Below are 14463 nucleotides of genomic sequence, written 5' to 3'. Positions count from 1 at the left end.
TATAAAAAGACAGGACCCATCCATATGCTGTCTACAAGAGACTCATTTTGAACCTAAAGATACATCCAGACTGAAAGTGAAGGGATGGAGATCCATCTTCCATGCCAGCGGACCTCAAAAGAAAGCTGGGGTAGCAATTCTTGTATCAGACAAATTAGATTTTAAACTAAAGTCTGTAATAAGAGACACAGAAGGACACTATATCATTCTTAAAGGGTCTATCCAACAAGAAGATCTAACAATTGTAAATATCTATGCCCCCAACATGGGAGCAGCCATCTATATAAGCCAACTGTTAACCAAAATAAAGAGTCATATTGATAACAATACGTTAATTGTAGGAGACCTTAATACTCCACTCTCAGCAATGGACAGATCATCTAAGCAGAAAATCAACAAGGAAACAAGAGCTTTGAATGATACATTGGACCAGATGGACCTCATAGATATTTACAGAACATTCCACCCTAAAACAACAGAATACTCATTCTTCTCGAGGGCACATGGAACTTTCTCCAGAATAGACCATATACTGGGTTACAAATCAGGTCTCAACCGATACCAAAAGATTGAGATTATTCCCTGCATATTCTCAGACCACAATGCTCTAAAACTGGAACTCAATCACAAGAAAAAATTTGGAAGAAAGTCAAACACTTGGAAGCTAAAGACCACTCTGCTCAAGAATGTTTGGGTCAACCAAGAAATCAAAGAAGAACTTAAACAATTCATGGAAACCAATGAGAATGAAAACACATCGGTCCAAAACCTATGGGATACTGCAAAGGCAGTCCTAAGGGGGAAATATATAGCCATCCAAGCCTCACTCAAAAAAAATAGAAAAATCTCGAATTCACCAACTAACTCTCCACCTTAAAGAACTAGAGAAAAAGGGACAAACGACGCCTAAGCCACACATTAGAAGAGAAATAATTAAAATTAGAGCAGAAATCAATGAATTAGAAACCAGAAACACAGTAGATCAGATCAACGAAACTAGAAGTTGGTTCTTTGAAAAAATTAATAAGATTGATAAACCACTGGCCAGACTTATCCAAAAGAAAAGAGAAAGGACCCAAATTAATAAAATTATGAATGAAAGGGGAGCGATCACGACTAACACCAAGGAAATAGAAACAATTATTAGAAATTATTATCAACAACTATATGCCAATAAACTGAGCAATCTGGATGAAATGGAGGCCTTCCTGGAAACCTATAAGCTGCCAAGACTGAAACAGGAAGAAATTGACAATCTGAATAGGCCAATAACCAGTAATGAGATTGAAGCAGTGATCAAAAACCTCCCAAAAAACAAGAGTCCAGGGCCTGATGGATTCCCTGGGGAATTCTACCAAACATTCAAAGAAGAAATAATACCTATTCTCCTGAAGCTGTTTCAAAAAATAGAAACAGAAGGAAAACTTCCAAACTCATTCTATGAGGCCAGCATTACCTTAATCCCCAAACCAGGCAAAGACCCCATCAAAAAGGAGAATTTCAGACGGCTATCCCTGATGAATATGGATTCCAAAATCCTCAACAAAATCCTAGCTAATAGGATCCAACAATACATTAAAAGGATCATCCACCATGACCAAGTGGGATTTATCCCCGGGATGCAAGGGTGGTTCAACATTCGCAAATCAATCAATGTGATAGAACACATTAATAAGAGGAGGGAGAAGAACCATATGGTCCTCTCAATTGATGCAGAAAAAGCATTTGACAAAATACAACATCCTTTTCTGATTAAAACTCTCCAGAGTATAGGGATAGAGGGAACATTCCTCAGGTTCATAAAATCCATCTATGAAAAACCCACAGCGAATATCATCCTCAATGGGGAAAAGCTGAGAGCCTTTCCCTTAAGTTCAGGAACACGTCAAGGATGCCCACTCTCACCACTATTGTTCAACATAGTACTAGAAGTCCTAGCAACAGCAATCAGACAACAAAAAGAAATAAAAGGTATTCAAATTGGCAGAGAAGAAGTCAAACTCTCTCTTTTCCCAGACGACATGATACTTTATGTGGAAAACCCAAACACTCCACCCCCAAATTAGTAGAACTCATCCAGCAATTCAGTAATGTGGCAGGATACAAAATCAATGCACAGAAATCAGTTGCTTTCTTATGCATTAACAACGCAACTGTAGAAAGAGAAATTAGAGAAATGATTCCATTTACAATAGCACCAAAAACCGTAAGATACCTCGGAATAAACCTAACCAAAGACGTAAAGGATCTATACTCTAGGAACTACAGAACACTCATGAAAGAAATTGAAGAAGACACACAAAGATGGAAAAATATTCCATGCTCATGGATCGGAAGAATAAACATTGTTAAAATGTCTATGCTACCCAGAGCAATCTATACCTTCAGTGCCATCCCGATCAAAATTCCAATGACATTTTTCAAAGTGCTGGAACAAACAATCCTAAAATTTGTATGGAATCAGAAAAGACCCTGAATTGCCAAGGAAATGTTTAAAAAGAAAAACAAAGCTGGGGGCATCACATTGCCCGATTTCAAGCTATACTACAAAGCTGTGATCACCAAGACAGCATGGTACTGGCACAAAAACAGACATACAGACCAATGGAACAGAATAGAGAACCCAGATATGGACCCTCAACTCTATGGTCAAATAATCTTTGACAAAGCAGGAAAAAACATGCAATGGAAAAAAGACAGTCTCTTCAATAAATGGTGCTGGGAAACTTGGACAGCCACATGCAGAAGAATGGAACTTGACCATTCTCTAACACCATTCACAAAGATAAACTCAAAGTGGATGAAAGACCTCAATGTGAGACAGGAATCCATCAACATCCTAGAGGAGAACATAGGCAGTAACCTCTTTGACATGGGCCACAGCAACTTCTTTCAAGATACATCTCCAAAGGCTAGTGAAACAAAAGCAAAAATGAACTTTTGGGACTTCATCAAGATAAAAAGCTTCTTCACAGCAAAGGAAACAGTCAACAAAACAAAGAGGCAACCCACAGAATGGGAGAAGATATTTGCAAATGACACTACAGATAAAGGGCTGGTATCCAAGATCTATAAAGAACTTCTCAAACTTAACACCCAAAAAACAAATAATCAAGTCAAAAAATGGGCAGAAGATATGAAAAGACACTTCTCTGAAGAAGACATACAAATGGCTAACAGACACATGAAAAAATGTTCATCATCATTAGCCATCAGGGAAATCCAAATCAAAACCACACTGAGATACCATCTTATACCAGTTAGAATGGCAAAAATGGACAGGGAAAGAAACAAGAAATGTTGGAGAGGTTGTGGAGAAAGGGGAACCCTCTTACACTGTTGGTGGGAATGCAAGTTGGTACAGCCACTTTGGAAATCAGTGTGGAGGTTCCTCAAAAATTTAAAAATAGAGCTACCCTATGACCCAGCAATTGCACTACTGGGTATTTACCCCAAAGACACAGATGTAGTGAAAAGAAGGGCCATATGCACCCCAATGTTCATAGCAGCAATGTCCGCAATAGCCACACTGTGGAAAGAGCCGAGATGCCCTTAAACAGATGAATGGATAAAGAAGATGTGGTCCATATGTACAATGGAATATTACTCAGCCATCAGAAAAGATGAATACCCAACTTTTACATCAACATGGATGGGACTGGAGGAGATTATGCTAAGTGAAATAAGTCAAGCAGAGAAAGTCAATTATCATATGGTTTTACTTATTTGTGGAACATAAGGAATAACATGGAGGACATTAGGAGAAGGAAGGGAAAAATGGCGGGGGGGGTGGCGGGGATTGGAGGGAGAGATGAAGCATGAGAGACTATGGACTCTGAGAAACAAACAGGGTTTTAGAGGGGAGGGGGGAGGGGGGATTGGTTAGCCTGGTGATGGGTATTAAGGAGGGCATGTACTGCATGGAGCACTGGGTGTTATACGAAAACAATGGATCATGGATCACCACATCAAAAACCAATGATGTATTGTATGGTGACTAACATAACATAATAAAATTAAAAAAAAATTAGGAGATCAAATTACCTATCACTTTATGCATTTAAAGCAAAATTAGAATTTAATTTTGTAGTTTTATTTAAAGAGGAATTAAAATTCAAGAATAAGCTCAACATTTTGCTATGGTTGGAAAAGACTGAGGATCAATCAGCTAAATTTGATGGTTTGTTAAAACATGCGTTCAGATGTCCTCCCACAAACACAATTACTAAGAGCAAAAGAATTTATTTTTTTCTTTCTAAAAGGATTCTGTTCAAATAAAATTTTGAATTTCAAAAGGAAAGAGAAAAGCAAAACCATTTCATACAGTATTGGCATTTATCAAGTACTTAAATATTTGTTTGATATTTGAATTTAGGTTAAGATATATTAACTTAATGTGGATTGTTTATATAAATGACTGCAATTCTTCTCCCCTGTGTGCATGCCCCTTTGCAGAGTGACTCTGCAGGTCCTCCCATCAGGAAGTGAAGTCTATTTCCCCATCCTTTGAATATGAACTGGTCTTGTGATGTGTCTGACAAATAAAATATAGTGGAAGTGGTGGTTTCAGCTCCAGGCCTAGGCCTTAAGAAGCCATCCTCACTTTAGAGCCTCTGTAACCCTCTTACCACCATGTGAAAAGCCAGGCTAGCTTGCTGGGGAATAAGAGACTAAATGCCACATGGCTCAGTTGCTCTGGTGACAGCTGGCCACCTGTTAGACATGCAAGTGGGACCATCCTGGACCAGGCAACCTGGAGAAGCAGAGTCGCCTACATTTGATGTATAGCTATTTGGAGCTGCAAGATCAAATCTGGCCAGTATCAGAAGAATCATTCTACTGAACCCAGACCAAACTGTCTACCTGCAGAATAGTAAATGGTAGTTGGTATCAGGTTTGGAATAAGAGCCAACATTTACTGAGTGCTTACTATGTGCCAGGCAGCATTCTAAATGCTTTACAGTTATTGACTCAATCCCCATAACAACTCTGTGATAGGGTTATAAATGAAGTGACAGGCAGAAGTAACATCTCAGCAAAACTCATCAGCCTGATCCCCCTGCTGCTTGCTCATAATGGGACAAAGGTCAAGATGGACAAAACCAAGTCTCTTCACAGTCCTTCTCAATGAGGTTTCTTTAGAGTGGAGTTGTCTAACATTGCCTGTAAAGGGCCAGACAGTAAATATTTTAGACTTTTTTTTGGCCATCTCTTTCACAGCTACTGAGCTCTGCCTTTGCAGTGTAAAAGTAGCCATAGGTAATATGTAAACAAATAAGCCTGGGGTTCCAATAAAATAGGTAGTGAGCTGATTTGGCCTGTGGATCATAGTGTGTTGCCCCCCAGTTCTAGAAATTAAGCTCTAATGACATAAGGTATCCATCGAATGTAATACATTAGTTCATCCTCTATGCATCTAGCATGTTACCTAGTTCTGAATCATCCTTGGGACAACTGAGAAAATAGTCACACAAGTCATTTTCAGTAGGCCTTAATTCTTCTGCAGAATCTCAGTTAAGAAAGGCAATGTGGGTGTTAGTTTCATCTTAAATCTTGTTTTTTTGTGGCTGTGGGGTAACTGCTGTAGCAATGGATGATATTTTTCCATGTTTGCTCCAGTGGGAAAAAGAGATCCAGTCCAAGGAGAATGAGGAGGGACTTCTCCAGAGGCCTAACAAATTTCTCTGGTGTCTCAGCTGGAATGTGTCATTACTCATTTCTGAGCCAAGCCCTAGCAAGAGAACAGGATTTTTCTGATTGGCTGGAACTAATCAGGTCCTGCTCATGGAGATGCAGTTGGATCAACAGTTACTCACTTGCTAACTGATTATCATTTCTAATTTGCCACCTCAGTTGACTTATAGTTTTTCTTAGTTCAAATATAATTTTCCCTTAAAACTTTGAGCCTATTGCTCCATTGTTTTCTTGCCTCTAGTCATGTTGATATGAAGTCAGATGTGTATCTAATTTTTGTTTTGAAGTATAATCTTTATTTTTTATTTTAGATACTTAAAAAATTTGTCTTTATTCCTGACAAATTTTATCACAATTTGAATAGGAGTGGGTCTTTTTTCATTCATCTTGCCCAGTACTCAATGGATTCTCTCTACATACAGACTCATGTCATTCATCAGCTCAGGGAATTTTTCTACCATTATTTATTTTTTAAAAAAATATTTCATTCTTCAATTGTTTCTTATCTGTAAACAATACAACTAGTGTTTTTATAAAAAGTGGAAATTTGGACACAGACACACACACAGGGAGAAAGCCATGTGAACATGAAGGTAGAGATTGGGGTGATGCATCTGTAACCCAACAAATGCGAAAGGTTGTCAGTAAACCAACAGAAGCTAGGAGAGAGGCATAGAATAGATTCTTCCCCACAGTCCTCAGAATGAACAATTTTTGCCAACACTTTGATCCTTGACTTCTAGCTTCCAGAACTGAGACAATAGATTTCTGTTGTTTAAGCCACCCAGTTTGTGGTAGTTTGTTACTACAGCCCTAAGAAACTAATATAACTGTGCCCATGCTCTCCATTTGTTTTGTCGTTTCAGACACCATTATCTTCTGTTATCCAGAAGACTTTCTCAACTTGCTCTCATAGCTCATTAATTTGTTCTGGAGCTATGTCCATTCAGTTTGTTTTTACACCACTTATATTTTCATTTAAGGATTTATAATTGGTTCATTTTCATTAATAGCCTGTTCTTATTTTATGGATACAACAAACAAATTTTGTTTTTTCTGTATCAGCCTTATTTTCTTTGAGATGTCCTAGATAGTACTAGATGTACTTGAAATTGTATTCAATTGTATTCAATTTCAAGTAAGAGAAATCACAACAAACTGTAAATTAAACAAGTAATGAGTTAATTTTCCCCATGAATTCAAAAGTCCAGAAATGAATATCTAGAGTTGTCATCCAGGGACTAGGCTCCTCCCCTCTTTTTTTTTTTTAATTATATATATTTTTCTTCTATCCTTTTATCCTAACATTTTGAGAATGCGGCTTCAGGACTATTGCACCTCCAAGTATTGGGTATGTATTACAGGCCAGAAAAGGAAAGACAGAATGAAGAGGAAGGATTGGTGTCCATATTAGTATAACAGATGCATTTGACAAAATCCAAAATTATGACTTAAAGATGAAGATTATATTAATGAAATCTGGATGTTGGTGGTCTAGAGCTGATATTCCACATGATGTCAGAAACCTGGGCTCCTTTTCTTTTTGTTCTGCCATATAAAATATGTGGCTCCTTTAATGTGATCCAGTATGGTTGCTCAAGATCTAGCCATCATTTCTTTACTCCAGCTAGCAAGAAAACGGCTAGAACTTAGTTATGTGACCACACTTAGCTGCTAGGGAGTCTCACCCTACCCCTTAGGCAGCCATAGACTGGGCTAAAATCAGGGGTCCTAACAAGAATAAAGAAGAGAAGAATGAATATTAGGAGACAACTGGACAGCTCTGTTACAATTAGGAAAGCAAAACTTACCCAGAAATACCCAGCAGACTTCTATCTCACTGGCCGGATATATTTCTTCTGACATGGTTGAGAGGTAGAGTTTTGTTAAATCATTCAATCAAAATTCTGGTAGTAAGGAAGAAAGGGAGAATGGATATTGGGTAGGCAACTAGCAAGTCAGTCACACTTGTGTATACGTTTTTCAATTTAAACAGTGATGCTTCTTTTATATTTGTTTTCCTCAAATTATTAGTGATTACTGGATCTGTGACCCCCCCTCCTTTTTTTTTTTTTTTTTTTTACTGGTTTGTATCCTTTTGTTGTTGGTGGCAGTGGTGGTGGCAATTACTCCAAGGATAACTTCCAGACTCCTAAGTGAAAGAAATGTCATGGAACAGGAAGAACGAGGTGACACTATTTAGATGGGCATACCACAGCCTGCAAAGACTGCAGGCTGCAGGTGGGGGCACAGGGAAAGGCCCCCAGGGCGGCCAGGACACAACCAGGGAACAGGCAGGGTGGCCAAGTCTAGGGGACTCGCTCATCTGTATTGTTTGAATATTTCAGACAGAATGTCTCCAGGTGACACTTGGTGGACCAGAACATGTGAATAACCGTCCACACAGCAAGAATAAGGTAGGAAAGAGGCAGGTGGAGCAGGCGTTGAGGTACATTCAGAGGCTAAACCAGACGCAACACAGCAGTGGAAGGCAGGCCTGCGTCCCATCCGTGTTAACCACGCAGGATGGGACGCAGGCCTGTGGAGGCTAAGAGGCTGGTCTGGGGTGTGTGGCGAGCGGGGGTCTGAAGCTGAACAAGTCACTGGCGTGGGTCCCTTCCTTCCGTGAAGACGCCCAGGTGCTTCCATCCTGGAAGAAGATCTTACCATAACTTAGCAGGAGGCTCACGAATGGTGAGAGCGCCCGCGAAAGCCCTCGGCCACCGGGTGCACACCCTCCGTACTTCCGCAGATGCGGTTATGCAAGAGGCCTTCCCACCGGATCCATAGTTTTCACCCGCCCGCCCGGGGCAACCCGACTTCAAAGCGCTCGCACCAGCTTTCCTGAGGTGGTTGCCCTTGCGGTAGGAGTCTGCTCAGGCAGCGCTGGGGTTTCAGTGTGGCGGACCCTGGAGAGCCCACAGGTGTCCACATGGACAGTCCCCTGATGTCCAGCTGTCGCTGCCCCAAACCAAAGACTCCACACCCCGGGGACTGGCGACGGTCATTCCCGCAAGTGCAACACAGGAACACGAGGAAGGAGGAATTCAGGTCGCCGGCCGCCACCACAATCCACGTCAGGCGCAGGAACAGCATCTCGCGAGAATGTGCTGGAGGCAGGACAGGTCGCGTCCGTGAAGGTGCGCATGCGCGGGCTGTTGGCCGCCCGCCTGCTGTTGTCCTTCGGCGGCATTACGCTTGGCCTTGTCTGCGTAGTTGCCCAGCTTGTTGCTCCGTGGCGTTGCTGCTCTTTTCCTCCTCAGAAAGCGCCATGTTCTTTCCTTCAAAGAAACTGTCTCTCCACCTCCGCATCGTTGAAGCAAGGGCTGTTTTTTCTGCGGCTTCCATCTCCCAGGCTCCCATCTCCCAGGCTCGGGCAGTCGGGCTTGCCCTGCTGTGGGGTATGTGTGTGGGGGGCTTGTCTCCTGCTTCATCCTGGCCGATGTCCACCGTGCCTCCATGAGCACCACCACCAGGAAGCTGGTGGGCATGGAACTCCGGCCTGCGCCCATATGACCCTTCCTCTTACATTGGGGGTGCTGATTTCTGAATGTGGGAGTTCCGCTTATCATGTCTGAATGTTGCATCTGCTTATCACAGACTGCTTCCGGGGACTACAGGAAGGGTGGGAGGATTCCTGTAAAGCGAAGTGAAGACTTCACTTTTTAATCAGGGTCCTGCCCAAGGACCCACACTCACTGCCCCTCCTGGGGGCTGATGACATAACTGTTCTACTACGTGCTTACAGGGAAGGACTGATCTCTTGGATGGTCCTTTGTGGGGGGAGTGGCGGGGGGCTTGACAAACTACCCCAAGAGTTCGTCTTCAGGCCCTTTTAGGGCCCTCCTTAGCTGCTAACTCAGAACTTAGAGCATCCCAGGAGCAGCTGCCACTTTTTGCAGATGTACAGGCATTTGTTTTCTCTGATGTACAGGCTTGGGGCTTTGGTTGTATGTGTGTATGAATTACATATGTATTTAACCTTTATTAGTATATAATTGACAACACTGTGTGAGCTTAAGGTACACAGTATGTTGATTTGATACACTTAAATTTCAAAATGATTATGACTACAGCCTTGGTTAACATCTCCATCATGTCACATAATTACCATTTCCTTTTTGTGGTGAGAAGATCTTTTCAAGATCCTGTTTTAATTTCATTTGAATATATACCCGGAAGTGGGATTGCTGGATCATATGGAAGTTCTATTTTTAATTTTTTGAGGAACCTGCGCAGTGACCGTACCAATTTATATTCCCATCAGTAGTGCACAAGGCTTCCTCTTTTTCCACATCCTTTCCAACACTTGCGATCTCTTGTCTTTTTGATGATACACATTCTAACAGCTGTAAGGCAATATCCCATTGTGATTTTGATTTGCATTTTCCTGATGATTAGTGAAGTTGAGCACCATTTAAAAAAAAGATTTAGCTGAAAGAGAGAGAGAGAGCATGAGCAGGGAGAGGGGCAGAGGGAGAGAGAGACAATCCCAAACAAATTCCCTGCCGAGCTCAGAGCCCGATGTGAGGCTTGATACCATGATCCTGAGATCATGACCTGAGTCGAAATCGAGAGTTGGACCCTTAACTGACTGAGCCACCCAGGTGCCCCATGAGCATCTCTTTATATACCTGTTCGCCATTTTTTATGTTTTCTTTGGAAAAATGTCTATTCAGTTCCTCTGCCCATTTTTTGAATGAGATTTTTTACCCACTATTGAGTTGTATAAATTCTTTTTTTTTCTTTTTTTATTATGTTATGTTAAACACCATACATTACATCATTAGTTTTGATGTAGTGTTCCATGATTCATTGTTTGCATTTAACACCCAGTGCTCCATGCAGTACATGCCCTCTTTAATACCCATCACCAGGCTAACCCATCCCCCCATCCCCCTCCTCTCTAGAACCCTCAGTTTGTTTCTCAGAGTCCATTGTCTCTCATGGTTCGTCTCCCCCTCCGATTTCTCCCCCTTCATTCTTCCCTTCCTGCTATCTTCTTCTTCTTCTTTTTTAACATATAATGTATTATTTGTTTCAGAGGTACAGGTCTGTGATTCAGCAGTCTTACACAATTCACAGCGCTCACCATAGCACATGCCCTCCCCAGTGTCTATCACCCAGCCACCCCCTCCCTCCCACCACCCACCACTCCAGGAACTCTCAGTTTGTTTCCTGAGATTAAGAATTCCTCATATTAGTGAGGTCATATGATACATGTCTCTCTCTGATTGACTTATTTTGCTCAGCATAATACCATCCAGTTCCATCTATGTCATTGCAAATGGCAAGATTTCATTCCTTTGATGGCTGCATAATATTCCATTGTATATATATACCACATCTTCTTTATCCATTCATCTGTCGATGGACATCTTGGCTCTTTCCATAGTTTGGCTATTGTGGACATTGCTGCTATAAACATCGGGGTGCACATACCCCTTCGGATCCCTACATTTGTATCTTTGGGGTAAATACCCAGTAGTGCAATTGCTGGGTCGTACGGTAGCTCTATTTTCAACTTTTTGAGGAAGCTCCATACTGTTTTCCAGAGTGGCTGCACCAGCTTGCATTCCCACCAACACGCTAGGAGGGTTCCCCTTTCTCCCCATCCCCGCCAACATCTGTCATTTCCTGACTTGTTAATTTCAGCCATTCTGACTGGTGTGAGGTGGTATCTCATTGAGGTTTTGATTTGGATTTCCCTGATGCCGAGCGATGTTGAGCACTTTTTCATGTGTCTGTTGGCCATTTGGATGTCTTCTTTGGAAAAATGTCTGTTCATGTCTTCTGCCCATTTCTTGATTGGATCATTTGTTCTTTGTGTGTTAAGTTTAATAAGTTCTTTATAGATTTTGGATACTAGCCCTTTATCTGATATGTCATTTGCAAGTATCTTCTCCCATTCTGTCGGTTGTCTTTTGGTTTTGTTGACTGTTTCTTTTGCTGTGCAAAAGCTTTTTATCTTGATGAAATCCCGATGGTTCATTTTTGCCCTTGCTTCCCTTGCCTCTGGCTATGTTTCTAGGAAGAAGTTGCTGCGGCTGAGGTTAAAGAGGTTGCTGCCTGTGTTCTCCTTTAGGATTTTGATGGACTTCTGTCTCACATTGAGGTCTTTCAACCATTTTGAGTCTATTTTTGTGTGTGGTGTAAGGAAGTGGTCCAGTTTCATTCTTCTGCATGTGGCTGTCCAATTTTCCCAACGCCATTTGTTGAAGAGACTGTCTTTTTTCCATTGGACATTCTTTCCTGCTTTGTTGAAGATGAGTTGACCATAGAGTTGAGGATCCATTTCTGAGCTCTCTATTCTGTTCCACTGATCTATGTGTCTGTTTTTGTGCCAGTCCCATACTGTCTTGATGATTATAGCTTTGTAATAGAGCTTGAGGTCCGGAATTGTGATGCCGCCAGCTTTGCTTTTCTTTTTCAACATTCCTCTGGCTATTTGGGGTCTTTTCTGGTTCCATACAAATTTTAGGATATTTGCTCCATTTCATTGAAAAGAATTGGATGGTATTTTGATAGGGATTACATTAAATGTGTAGATTGCTCTAGGTAGCATTGACATCTTCACAATATTTGTTCTTCCAATCCATGAGCATGGAACGTTTTTCCATTTCTTTGTGTCTTCCTCAATTTCTTTCATGAGTATTTTATAGTTTTCTGAGTACAGATTCTTTGCCTCTTTGGTTAGATTTATTCCTAGGTATCTTATGGTTTTGGGTACAATTGTAAATGGGATCGACTCCTTAATTTCTCTTTCTTCTGTCTTGTTGGTATATAGGAATGCCACTGATTTGTGTGCATTGCTTTTATATCCTGCCACTTTACTGAATTCCTGTATGAGTTCTAGCAGTTTTGGGGTGGAGTCTTTTGGGTTTTCCACATAAAGTATCATATCATCTGCAAAGAGTGAGAGTTTGACTTCTTTTTTGCCGATTTGGATGCCTTTTATTTCTTTTTGTTGTCTGATTGCTGTGGCTAGGACTTCTAATACTGTGTTGAATAGCAGTTGTCATAGTGGACATCTCTGCCATGTTCCTGACCTTAGGGGGAAAACTCTCAGTTTTCCCCCATTGAGAATGATATTTGTTGTGGGTTTTTCATAGATGGCTTTTATGATGTTGAGGTATGTACCCTCTATCCCTATACTCTGAAGAGTTTTGATCAAGAAAAGATGCTGTACTTTGTCAAATGCTTTTTCTGCATCTATTGAGAGGATCATATGGTTTTTGTTCTTTCTTTTATTAATGTATTGTATCACATTGATTGATTTGCAGATGTTGAACCAACTTTGCAGCCCAGGGATAAATTCCACTTGGTTGTGGGGAATAATCTTTTTAATGTACTGTTGGATCCTATTGGCTAGTATTTTGGTGAGAATTTTTGCATCTGTGTACATCAAGAATATTGGTCTGTAATTCTCCTTTTTGATGGGGTCTTTGTCTGGTTTTGGGATCAAGGTAATGGTGGCCTCCTAAAACGAGTTTGGAAGTTTTCCTTCCATTTCTATTTTTTGGAACAGTTTCAGAAGAATAGGTATTAATTCTTCTTTAAATGTTTGGTAGAATTCCCCTGGGAAGCCATCTGGCCCTGGGCTTTTGTTTGTTGGAGATTTTTGATGACTGCTTCAGTTTCCTTAGTGGTTATGGGTCTGTTCAGGTTTTCTATTTCTTCCTGGTTCAGTTTTGGTAGTTGATATATCTCTAGGAATGCATCCATTTCTTCCAGGTTATCTAATTTGCTGGCATAGAGTTGCTCATAATATGTTCTTATAATTGTTTGTATTTCTTTGGTGTTGGTTGTGATCTCTCCTCTTTCATTCATGATTTTATTTATTTGGGTCATTTCTCTTTTCTTTTTGATAAGTCTGGCCAGGGGTTTATCAATCTTGCTAATTCTTTTGAAGAACCAGCTCCTAGTTTCGTTGATCTGTTCTACTGTTCTTTTGGTTTCTATTTCATTGATTTCTGCTCTGATCTTTATTATTTCTCTTCTTCTGCTGGGTTTAGGCTTTATTTGCTAGTCTTTCTCTAGCTCCTTTAGGTGTAGGGTTAGATTGTGTAGTTGAGACCTTTCTTGTTCCTTGAGAAAGGCTTGTATTGCTATATACTTTCCTCTTAGGACCGCCTTTGCTGCATCCCAAAGTTTTTGAACAGTTGTGTTTTCATTTTCATTTGTTTCCATGAATTTTTTTAAATTCTTCTTTAATTTGCTGGTTGACCCATTCATTCTTTAGTAGGATGCTCTTTAGCCTTCATGTATTTGAGTTCTTTCTGACTTTCCTCTTGTGATTGAGTTCTAGTTTCAAAGCATTGTGGTCTGAAAATAGGCAGGGAATGATCCCATTCTTTTGGTACTGTTTGAGACCTGATTTGTGACCTAGGATGTGATCTATTCTGGAGAATGTTCCATGGGCACTAGAGAAGAATGTGTATTCCGTTGCTTTGGGATGGAATGTTCTGAATATGTCTGTGAAGTCCATTTGGTCCAGTGTGTCATTTAAAGTCTTTATTTCCTTGTTGATCTTTTGCTTAGATGATCTGTCCATTTCAGTGAGGGGGGTGTTAAAGTCTCCCTCTATTATTGTATTGTTGTCAATGTGTTTCTTTGCTTTTGTTATTAATTGGCTTATATAATTGGCTGCTCCCATGTTAGGGGCATAGATATTTATGATTGTTAGATCTTCTTGTTGGATAGACCCTTTAAGTATGATATAGTGTTCTTCCTCAGCTCTTATTAAGGTCTTTGGTTTAAAATCTAATT

At 40.6% G+C, this 14463-nt stretch overlaps 1 long non-coding RNA gene across 1 annotated transcript in view; it reads left to right on the top strand.

The window, feature by feature from the left end:
* LOC144381255 (uncharacterized) overlaps window positions 1-14463 on the top strand; it is a 101178-nt gene that overhangs the window by 49403 nt on the left and 37312 nt on the right. The gene's annotated exons all lie outside the window — the stretch shown is intronic.

This window comes from Halichoerus grypus, chromosome 3, assembly GCF_964656455.1.
Source record: "Halichoerus grypus chromosome 3, mHalGry1.hap1.1, whole genome shotgun sequence".
In the NCBI taxonomy this organism is placed as follows: Eukaryota; Metazoa; Chordata; class Mammalia; order Carnivora; family Phocidae; genus Halichoerus; species Halichoerus grypus.
Note: the sequence above shows the minus strand (reverse complement) of the source record. Positions and strands in the feature narration are given on the sequence as shown.